Below are 12,360 nucleotides of genomic sequence, written 5' to 3'. Positions count from 1 at the left end.
TGCCATTGCTAGGCCAGGAGCCTGTACTAGGGCCCTGAAAGTTACTCTAGATTTAAATTGGGCTAACTGGGACCCTAAATTGACCTATACATGTCATGATTATCTTGATACCAATCAGTTCCACACTGCCCACAGCTTCCATGTCAAAACTAATCCATTTCTGGAGTACTCTGGTCCCTCAGCAAAGGAATTGTGTGCCTGGGATAACCTCACCTGCATCATGCTTCATGTAAGTGGAAACCCACCATTTCACAGACCCCGCAAGCCACACATCACCTCCTCCAGCCAGTCCCACCATTTCCCATCTCCCATGTATGCAGTGCAGCACCACCACCTTCCCCTCCTGCTGAGGCCCCACATGCTCAACAGAGCTGGTCAGTATTTCTTAGAGCTATTGCGACTGCAGAGGTGCCTTCCCTTGGCTGTTCAGCTCAGAATCTCTGCCTGGGCAAAGGCATCTGCAGCACTATATGGTGTCTCTTGAGTCCAGAAGAAAGTATCTGCCAGATGCATACAGAGCCTCAGAGACGAACAGCCATTTCCAGAAAGTCCCAGAGCAAGGGAGGCCCCCAAAAGGTTGTCTCAGCATGTGGGAGAAACAAAGAGAACTGCAAAAGAGGGACTAATGGGCCAAATGCCCACCACATACATTTTCTTTTATAACAGAAATGCCTCAGTGTAGGATAAAACCTAGTCACGCGGAGGAATTTATCCTACTGTAAAACAAATGAAAGCCTTCAGTAGCCACATGTCCTGGAGCAAGGGGCTGCTCACCCCTGCTGCAATGCTTTGCAGCCATGAAATGCAAAACTCAGAGAGTAGAGGAGAGATTCTGCCCTCCCTTGGGCAGAAGGACTGCATGTGACCTCTGTGCCATGATACTCCCACTATGGAGAACAACCACTGAGAAAGATGAGCAGCAGCAAGCAAAGACAGGTCCAATGAGAGCTGCAGGTTCCACTACAACTCAGAGCAGGCCTTGCTGTCCAGGATTGTCCCCCTGGCCTGGGGATGGGTTTTGGGGCTTGACAAGTGTTGCAATGGGAGGGGAACACCAGCTCAATGGCTGCTTCCCTGCACACCCCATCCCTGCCTATTAGAGCAGGGGACTTGAGGGTTTTATGGTTAAACCTGGGGAAAGGAGAAGCTGGTTATTGTATATTATGGTGTATATTTTCCCCTTTCCCTTTCAGTAAAGAAAACCTTACTGGGAAACTGGTTTGGTCCACCATTTGTGAGCAATTAGCTCACTGAGAATCTTGGCATTTTGCCTGGACTTCTGCAAGGGGGCAACTGGAGCAGATGATTTAATAACCTCTAATAATTGAACCTGGTCCTTGTAGCTGCCAGTCAGGCAGTTTCTGCCAGTTGCAGAAATCCACTTCTTAGAGGGGGAGCTGCAGCTAGAAGCTGTGACTTGCAGATACCAGAGTATTTCTTCTTCTGACAGCAAGAGTCCATGGTAGCCTTGAGAAAAGGCTGAGTTCAGCAGCCAAATTCCAGGGCAGGGGGTTGTACCCTCATACAAGGAATTCAAGTCATAAAATGTTTTGTGATACAATAAAGAATCCTGAGAACAGGAAATTATTAAAATTATTATTATTTCTACTTATGGGCAAGATACGACCTATAGCAGGCACTGCTAGTTCCCTCTTGAAATGATTCAGACTCCAGGAATGGAGGGAAATCTGGATTCTCTCACTCTTCTGTGCAGTTCCACAGGTCTGTCATATCCAAATCATTCCTTTGGATTTCCCTGTAAATGTCTCTGGGCCCTCTTCCAAAGTCCACCGAGCTACTTAAGAGCCCTTCAATAGTTTTGGAACTGCTGCTGAAGCACACATACAACCCCAAAGCAGAGGCACTGGAAGGGTTAATGCATCCTGAGTGCTGGAAAAGGCACTGCTTAAAATTTTCAGAAGGAGTATGAGACTGTACATGCCTGTTTGGAGACTCTCACCAGGAATTAAGCCTGCAGTGCTTACTAATAATAATGGGAGCTAAATGCTGTATTGCATGTGTCATAATGGGGACAGACTCCTGCTACAGCATGGCACTGTCCTAAACAGTTGATCTAATTAGTATATTATGAGTATTGATTCTGGGAATAAATGTGACTTCAGCAAATATCTCTAATTAGCTTCTTAACCCAGCAGTATCTGCTCCACACAAACCAGAAACACTTGCTAATTTAATATATACCATATCCCAATACTGACAGGAAATCTTACAACCACTGTTCATGACAAGAGCAAAAATAATGGTTGCCTTCCTCAAGTCTGTTCTTAAAGATAATTTTTATAAATGACCTTCCCTTATCCTTGTATTGTAAGTAAAAACTTTCAATGGATAGGTTTCTCTATTAAAAGATTTTATTTCATTACCACAGAGAACATATGTGGGAGAGTGGGAATGGACTTTTGTAAAGGGGTCTGGGGGTGGGTCTCAGCTAGTCTTTGGCTGCAAATGTCATAACTAACTAACAGTAAATCGTCTCTGGGCACAAGCTTTCCCCTCTTTGGTAGCGAGGCGTCTGAATCAGACACCTCTCCCAGCTACCAGGACCAGCTCCTACCTTGGGTTAAAAAACTGTGTTCAGTGCAGTCCTTCTGTACTTCCTTCTGTTCACACTTCCCTCTTTCTTGCTGTGCTGCTTCTCATTCAGCACCTCATTTAAACTCAGTCAGGGGCTAAACACTACTGGCTGCTCACTCCTGTAAAAAGGGAAACATGTAAGCAGCAAAAAAGGGATCTGCAGGGCTTTAACCATGGATCTTTCTCTGATCTGCTAATGCACTTGCATGCTCAGTCAGTCTGCAGAGTATGAGCACTACCAAGTTCAACAGCAATTTCTCCTCTGCTATCCATCAGCAAACTAGACCTTTCCCAGGTAACCCTACATCTCTTGATTCATATCTTTTCCTCCTGCAGAAGGCACTGCTGATGTCCCATAGCAGCACCAAATTTTGTATATCTGTCTTGCCTCATATGTTTGAGTACTTCCAAATTGGAAAGGAGGGAAGGTTTCCTCCAACAGCAGTGAAGTAACTCTAGGCAGTAAATAGGAGAGGCTTTCCAAGGATTCTGCCCAGTGAATTTCATCTTCATTTAACAGTTCTTAATAAATAGATATAGATATAGATATATACAAATATAAACAGAAACTTTTATCTGGAGTATCTGCCTTTTTGCAAAGGCAAAGCTTGACCAAGCTTGTACATACGGTCATTAGCTGATGCTTTCCCATCTGTTCTTTGTAGGGAATATGCATGCCTGTTGATAGTATTAGACGTGATAGTCAAGGGAAGAATCTCTGATCGTTGTGCATTAGCTCAGCTTTTCTCTGCTCTGGCAACTTTGACTTATCATTAAACATCCTAGAAATGCCAGCTCTAAAAATCATTTCTACTATGATGTTATTTTCCACCTCTGAGAAATTGCTTCTCTCTTTCTGGGATTTGATTTTTATTAGAAACTTTTTTAAAGGCCAGAAAGCTAGAGATACATCAAAAAAATCATGCAACTCCACCTCTAATTCTGACAAAGAGTCAGAAGAACTCTCCCACATGTTGCTGTTTATTTGTACACGATCATTTTCCAGTCCATCTCATTCTTCCCCATTCTTTGCTACCCAAATAAATGAGAGGAAAACAGATTTTCTAGTCACAGTAGGTTATTAGTTACTATGTTATAAGAGAACTTAAGAATGGCCAGTCTGGGTTTGATCAAGTGTCTAGCCAAGTATCCTGTCCACAGCACATAAGTGATGCTCAGTGAAGCTCAAGCAAGCATATACAATACTTCCTCCAAGCATTCCTTTGATCCATAGAGCCATAAGCATTTTCTTTGTGTTTATTAACCCTCACTTGACTTCTCTTCCAAGAACTTGTCCGATCACACCTTGAACTCACATAACTTTCAGCACTCATTGTGCCCTTCTGCAGTGAGTTCCACAGATCCATCAGACACCATGAGAAGAGACCGGGGACACTGTACGGTCTCAGGAAAATCACTGCTTGCTTGGTTCTTAGTCCCCGGAGTAGTTTCTCATCAGCAGCTCTTGAAAAATAAGGCCATGGGTAGTCCTATAGCTTTGCTTTGTTGGTGTGCTAAGCTGTGATGGATGCCATGTTACTGGTATCATTTTAGGGGACTGCTTAATAATAACTAAATACGTGTAGGCCATGCAGCTCAAATTCAGTGTTACCTGATGCTAACTAGCTGGTATTAATCTACACCGATGTTGAAAGAGCCAGGTAAAGTATTCCTTTCCTTTTTCCCATTTGCCTGAATGCCAATTCATGTGCACCTAAAAGCATTTTCACATTTGCACATCCAGTCTATTTTGCAGAGTTGAAACAGCATTTGCACTATGCCTAATGTAAGGGGGACTTCTGACTCTAACCACCACGGCACGTTTTTACAGCAGCATTTGTACTAAAGAGTTACAGACTAAGAAGAAGCAAGGGAAGAAGCTCAGAATGCAAAACAGACCTGGATTAAACTCAAGTGGTTGTAACTCTTCTCAGACCTTGAGTAAATCCTGGGCTTTGGATCCTGGTTTGTTACTCAGTGGCTGGGATCTGCAAAAGAAACCAAAGCATTCATGTCTTTGCCCAGGGAAAGGTGGTCAGAGTCTCACTATCCTGTCCCAGGCAAGAATTCAAGCCTTGCCTTGGACTTGCATCAAGTCACTGGTTAATCCAGTGGTAAGAGCTGGAGATTCAGCTGAGAGGTCGAAGGACAGCATGTGAGAAACAAGACCTGCCATTATTTCAGCTGGCTATCCAGGGAGGTGGGACATCTAGTGCTGGGTTACCTGCTTCATTTTGCAGTCAAACCATCCACACAAAAAAACAGACATTTGAAGCCTGCCAAGCTTGACAAGGTTCCTTTGAGAATCACATAAAACCCTAGAAATGAAAAAAGCCCACGTGAAAAGCCTGAGCCATCCTGTTTCACAAGCACCATGTGCAGTGGAGCATTTCTGATCACAGATGGATGGTCATTGAGGCTCTCTGGAGGGCCAGACTTGCATATACAGAGATGTCAAGCAGGAAACATTTCTCACCGTTTCCAGTGCTCTCCTGAGAAGCGTTTCCACTGTAAATGTTCTCATAACCCTGTGTACTAATTAGTTGTTCTTGTCTGGTTATGTCTCCAGACTGATCTGCTCGCTATCAACCTAATGGATTTGTAGGGTAGAATCACTGTCACAAATAAATATGAAGGCAGGGTCAGTTATCAGGAGCCTCAAATGCTGGGGTAGAAAGCTCACTAGGGGAGAAGAAAGTCTTTTTACTACTCTTAGGTGCTGTTTGATCTTAATGGAAAGGAAACCATAGGCATAGAAAGGGAAGGGAATTAAGGGAGAGCTGGCAGGGGTTGGTTTGATGTTTTCTTTTTTTTTTTTTTTTGCGGGGGAGGTGGGGGACGGGGACGGGGGACGACCAGGAAATGTATGTACATTGCCAAGTTCCTGTTCCCACCTGGGAAATCCTGTGTGGCCTTTAAACTCCTGCTAACACAGAGTGCTGTATTAATCTAGCAGCACAAATTCCACGAGGGGCTGTTAGCTAGGAATCTCCTCCCAGCCTGGGTTTGCTAATGGTCAGAAACGCCATCAAGACACAGTCCCAGCACAGCAGCCAATTTGCTTCCTTACAGCCAGTTAGTTTTGGGATTGCTTCTGCCCCTCCTTCTCAAGCACTGACTTCTTTCACTGCACTCAGCAGGACTCTGGCCAGAGCAACTTGCTAACTTAGAAGAAGTAAAGGATGCAGAATCTGGCCTTGTGTGTTTTTATAATTCCTATCCACAGGCTGGAACAAGCCTTTCTTTCTTCCTATTGATTCAAGTATTGTAATGCAAGGATTTGAGGGCTTGACTATTTGCTGCAAGACTTTCCTATAGACCTAAATAAAAAACTGAACTATATAAAATCATGGCATAGAGGCTCTGCAGAGACCAATTTTGGATCATTTCTAAGAATGTTAATGATCCTTGAATCCATGAGGAGGAGACAGGGCCTTTTTTTTCCCCAGAAGCCCATTTTCACTGTGTGGAATCAGGTCCAAAGAAAAAGATGGTAATTTTCTTCCAGGGAAATTTCTACAGGTCTGATTCTGCTAAAAAAAACATTGAGATGAGAGGTAATTGAAATGAGTTGTTTGTCTGGCTGGGTTTTTGGCTGGGTTTTCTGATGTCCAATAAAGTGAGAGCTCTGAAGCTTTTCCCAAGCCTGGATCTTAATAACAGCACACTCTTATGTGGATTCTCTACTGTCTAGTAAAAGCTGTGATCATGCAATAAGAATACAGATGAGGTCTCCCTGGTCTTTTTCAGGCCAGTTCTTTTTACAAAATGTGTGGGAACATACTGTATTTCAGATTTATGCCCCTCTGCCAAATCTGGTGATTATTCAAATCATGTAGGCATAAGATGGACACACATGCCTAAGCACACACAGGAAGCATGGTCACACAAGCCAAGATCACAAAAAAGCAGGATAAAAACAACCAAGAAACACAAGTATAACAGGCTCTGGAGGAATCAGTGCTTGTTGGAAGAGGCTTATTACTTGGACAAACAAGACAGAGGTGTTTTGAGCCACGAGCAAAAGGGGAGGCACTCTGAGATGCTTTAGACCCTGAGGTTATGAATGGCTTTCTTACACTTTTTTTCCTTGGAAAAGTCCTCCCTATTCCAGCAGGGATACTGAGATGTGTGAGTGATTGCACAGCAGACACAATCTCATAGGAACTGAACCTGTTAAAAATGAGCCCTTATGACTCTTCTTAAAGTGTCAGGCTATATAGTTAGGTCTGTGATAGACAGATGTTGCTTGATCACTAGGAGAAAAAGAAGGTACAAACCAGTAACTCCCATAGGATTAAGAGCAGCCTTCCCAGATCAGCCTAATGACCTATCAACAACAGGTCTGCAATAGGATTGTCTGATTCAGGATCTTTTCTCCAATGCTGATCAATACCAGATACTTTAGGAAAAGTATTAGAACAGAGCAAGCATCTAACAATACTTCTTCAAGTATTTTTCTGGCCTCCAGGAAATCCTGTTCAGGGTTTTCCAAAACAAAGGGCATGTCCTTGTATTTGATACCCTTCAAAGGATATTTTTTCCGTGAATTTTTCCACTCACGTTTTAAATCCATATGCACTTTTAGCATCTACAGCATTCTGCAGCAAGGAGTTCCTCAGCTTAACTGTATGTTTTGTGAAGGTGACTTCCTTTTGTTTGCTCAAAGCCTGCATCCTGAGTTTCATGCTCCTGCATTGAAAGAGGCATGGGGCTGTACTTCATTAGATTTAAAAAAAAACAGTTTTAAAGTAATCCATGGAAACCCAGTCAGTGCCAGAAGGTGCCTCATCCCAGAGCACTCAAGACAGACCAGCCTGAATAGGGTGTGTTAGATGTTCAGGTACCCACTAATCTGCAGGTTAATCTGCAGGCCTTGGTTGCCTGGAAAACCAGACATGTCAAGAGCTCTGAAAAGCTTCTGAGACCCAAAAGTGAAGAAGGGAATAAAAGTTCTCAGTCTGAACAACCTTTCTTTCTACAAGCTACGCAGCACATTTTGAAACATCAGATATTTGATTCTGGCTTTGGAGACTTACGAGAGTCCTTTTCCTACATAAATCAGCTGGGCCATCTTCTCTGTGTGTGATATATTAAACAGGAGTATCATCCAATGACCACTGGAATCAATAAAAGCCCTCCAGTTCAGCTCAAAATAGTTAATCAGGCCCCCAAAGCTGATATTTATTAATTTGCTTTGAAAATCTAAAATCAAGATCTTTTCTTTTGAGGCTTCTCAACATCTTGAAGAACTACTTGATCAGTCTCAGAGTAGATTATTTATTAATCTGCTCTGCAAACTTAAAATAGAGAAAAAAAATTAAGATTATCAGTGTCCTGAAGATTGATGAAGGTGATTTTCACTGACTCTCTATGGAGGAAGACTTAGGGCCGCTAATAGTGAATATAGGTCAATAAATCATTCCAGAAAGAGTGACCTAATTAACACTCAAGCTCTGATTTGAATTCTTGAAGCTCATTATCTTGACATAAGGTTCACTCTCACAGAGAATTTTTTTTAAGACAAAAATACTCAGGGAAAAGTTTCTGGGAGCAAAGTTTCTGCACAAGATGGGAAACAGCTGTCTTCTGTGCAAATGTTGCTGTTGGTTTCCCAGGCCTGGACTATTCCTGCATGAGGGCAAACAATAGAAAGAACTTCTGATTAGTCAAGTATTGCAGAGAGGTGGAAAGAACCTTCATTAACCTGCAGATTTTCCATCAATGGTTTATATACTCCAGTACCAGGGACATGGTACTATTATCCTGGCAAGACTATAACCTTCGTAAGTGTGTGGCACCCATCAGTGATGACTACCCTTGTAAGGTCAACCATTGTGTGGCTGAAAGAATCTTCTTTATACAACTGTCTCCCTTTCACCCCAAATCAACTGAAATAAGCACGACAGAATTTTCCTTTGCTTTTGTATGAGAAGGCAAACAATTCACAGGGGATTATACTCTGGCAACTGAAGTATTGTATTTTTCTGAGTATCACAGGTGCAAATTCAGAAAGATTTAGTCCAGAAAGCAACCAGAGCCTACTCTCTGAAAAACAAGGTGGATTCTATCCATGATACAAATACCCACCTTTGCCTACCTAAGTAATCATCAGACAAAAGGGAAGATAACCCAACCCTGGATACTCAGTTTTTGAAAGAAATAAATACAAAACAGTTTAGACATACTTAATATGGAATCCAGGAAATGATTTCTAGTAACTGGAGAAAGTTTCTAGAACAATAAGAGTAGAGATTAGTGGGTTTGAAGCTGGAGCTTGATTATATGACAGGGATTACATGGTGAAGACTTTCCCTTGGTCGAGGAGGATTGGGTTAGAGATCATTTAAGCAAACTTGACACCCACAAATCCGTGGGTCCTGATGGGATGCACCCACGAGTGCTGAGGGAGCTGGCGGACGTTATTGCTAAGCCACTCTCCATCATCTTTGAAAGGTCATGAAGAACCGGAGAGGTGCCTGAAGACTGGAAGAAAGCCAATGTCACCCCAGTCTTCAAAAAGGGCAGGAAGGAGGACCCAGGGAACTACAGGCCAGTCAGCCTCACCTCCATCCCTGGAAAGGTGATGGAGCAGCTCATCCTGGAGGCCATCTCCAAGCATGTGGAGGAAAAGAAGGTGATCAGGAGTAGTCAGCATGGCTTCACCAAGGGGAAATCATGCTTAACCAATCTGATAGCCTTCTATGATGGAATGATTGGATGGGTAGATGAGGGGAGAGCAGTGTATGTTGTCTACCTTGACTTCAGCAAGGCTTTTGACACTGTCTCCCGTAACATCCTCATAGACAAGCTCAGGAAGTGTGGGTTAGATGAGTGGACAGTGAGGTGGATTGAGAACTGGCTGAATGGCAGAGCTCAGAGAGTTGTGATCAGCGGCGCAGTCTAGTTGGAGGCCTGTAGCTAGCGGTGTCCCCCAGGGGTCAGTAGTGGGTCCAGTCTTGTTCAACTTCTTCATCAATGACCTGGATGAAGGGACAGAGTGCAACCTCAGCAAGTTTGCTGACGATACAAAACTGGGAGGAGTGGCCAATACACCAGAGGGCTGTGCTGCCATTCAGAGAGACCTGGACAGGCTGGAGAGGTGGGCAGAGAGGAACCTCATGAAGTTCAACAAAGGGAAGTGCAGGGTCCTGCACCTAGGGAGGAATAACCCCATGCACCAGTATAGGGTGGGGGCTGACCTGCTGGAAAGCAGCTCTGCCGAGAAGAACCTGGGAGTGCTGGTGGACAACAAGTTGACCATGAGCCACCAATGTGCCCTTGTGGCCAAGGCCAATGGTATCCTGGGGTGCATCAGGAAGAGTGTTGCCAGCAGGTCCAGGGAGGTGATTCTCCCCCTCTACTCAGCCCTGGTGAGGCCACATCTGGAGTACTGCATCCAGTCCAGTACAAGAGGGATGTGGCACTACTGGAGTGAGTCCAGCGAAGGGCTACTAAGATGATTAGGGGAGTGGAACATCTCTCTTATGAGGAAAGACTGAGAGAGCTAGGCCTGTTTAGCCTGGAGAAGAGAAGGCTGAGAGGAGATCTTATTAACATGTACAAGTATCTGAAGGGAGGGTGTCAAGAGGATGGAGCCAGACTCGTTTCAAGTGGTGCCGAGCGACAGGACGCGAGGCAACGGGCACAAACTGAAACACAGACAGTTCCATCTGAACATGAGGAAAAACTTCTTCACTGTGAGGGTGACTGAGCACTGGAACAGGTTGCCCAGAGAGGCTGTGAAGTCTCCTTCTCTGGAGATATTCAAAACGCGCCTGGACGCAATCCTGTGCAACGTGCTCTAGGTGACCCTGCTTGAGCAGGGGGGTTGGACTAGATGATCTCCAGAGGTCCCTTCCAACCGCAACCATTCTGTGATTCTGTGAAAAATCACAGGTTTCTGTAGTGATTGAAGAGCTCCTCTAAGTCCTGTAGTTCTGCTTTTACAAAATATATCTATGATGCTATATGCAAATATTAACCACGTACGTGGCTTACCTTCACAGTCTTTGGGGAAGGAGTGTGAAATTGGGAAATTGAATCCAGTTATCCCATTAACCCCCAAAAAATAAAGTGGAAGCCTGTTCCATACAGCTCACTTGACTTAATTAACTAGCATCTGAATCAGTGCTTGATTGCAAAGACTGCCACTATAGAGCAGGACCCATAGCCAGCAACTGTTCTTTTTTATTAAAGTAAGTGAGGAGCGTACCATGTGATTAGCCCATGGCTTTATTGATTAATTTATCATTTGCTTGCATTTGATTTTGATTGATTTTCTGTGCTCCTTGCAAATGAGCAGGTTGGCATGAATACAAAGGCCCTCCATACACAACCACTGCCAGAGTCCATTTATCTATTGTTTTCCTGATGTCTCCTTCCGTATTGCTCTATCCCTATGCTGTCCACTAGTTATTATTCACAGCAGCTGCTGGCTAAAATAATGAGTGTGTCTGGGCCACTGTTTGCACAAAATATTGCTACAGACACAAAAGGACAGAACAACATGGAGTCACAGTACTCCTTTGGTGTGAAATTAAGGCCCTTTTAGACACAAGTCTCAGTGCAGCATGACACCAGATGCTCTACGACATTTGTAGAAATCTCCACTGATATGACAATAGGAAATATTTTAGGAATGAACCAGAGATATGTTGGTACCATAGAACAGTACCATACCAATATGGTGGTACCAACTTGTCCTATTTGGTTTTGCAATGAGCAGAATCACATACTATAGCTAAAGAAACCTTGTCCCAGTTGTATGTAGCTAGCTAGTAGATGCAGTGAGCTCCTTGGGCAGGTTGCTATGCATTATGATAAAGCTCACTTCTTGTGGCTGGACCAGGAAGGTGTGTTAGCAAAACAATGAGGTGGTCTTAGGCAGAGGATTGCAGAAGCAGCACATTGCTCAAGCTGTTCAAGGGTCTTGCACAGCATTTCTCAGTCAATACTTTCTTAAGCCTTTCTGCTACTCAGGAAATAGCTGGTTCCTGGGAATATGGCAATGTGAACTACAACTGGGCACCCAGCCCTGATTTTGGTAAGGGCTGAACCAGGTGACTGCTTTCAGCCTTTCTCATAAGGAAAGAACAAAGTGCACAGGTGAGCATGCTGTCCTCCAAGGGCAATTGCAAGCAGATGTACTCAACCTGGTGAACCCATCTAGTTTTGTAAAGGGAGACTTCCCTCATGAGGAGATTACCTGAAACTGTGTTACAGCCCCTCCATGAGCACCCTGCCTCTCCTCCAAGCTGCCATCCCTGATCATGAACCCATTTGTAAGCTTCCTGCACTGACATAGTTAAATGTGTTAATGCACCTATAGGTTGGTTTGCAGTTATACTGAGATTGGGACTCACAGTCCTTTACTGCAAGCCAGCTGATATATGGTAACTTGCTGAGCTGCAGTAGGTCTATTATGGTGATCACCTGGGCCTGTTCTTCACATGTGGATGCAGCTCAAGAAAAACATACCCCGCTTGTGCACTGCCCCTTCCTTACAAAACTGGTAGAAGAAAGTAGGACACTCCAAAATGGAGATGAGTCCTTCCAGAAAACTGATGTCAGAAAGCTCATCATCAGCTGAGAGCTACTAATCTGTAATACAATCAAGCAAAAAGGGAAGGGAGTGCTCCAGACTGTCAGTTCACCATGGAATTTAGATTTGTTTAGGTTTTTGGGGTAAGACAGTGTTGAATTGCAGATTAGACTAATAAAGGATGAGGGACATTTGGGAGACTGCAGCCCTGAATCCTTTTG

Source organism: Apteryx mantelli, chromosome 6 (genome assembly GCF_036417845.1).
Source record: "Apteryx mantelli isolate bAptMan1 chromosome 6, bAptMan1.hap1, whole genome shotgun sequence".
Classification (NCBI taxonomy): Eukaryota; Metazoa; Chordata; class Aves; order Apterygiformes; family Apterygidae; genus Apteryx; species Apteryx mantelli.
The sequence above is the reverse complement of the archived record's forward strand: the minus strand, read 5'-3'. Positions refer to the sequence as shown.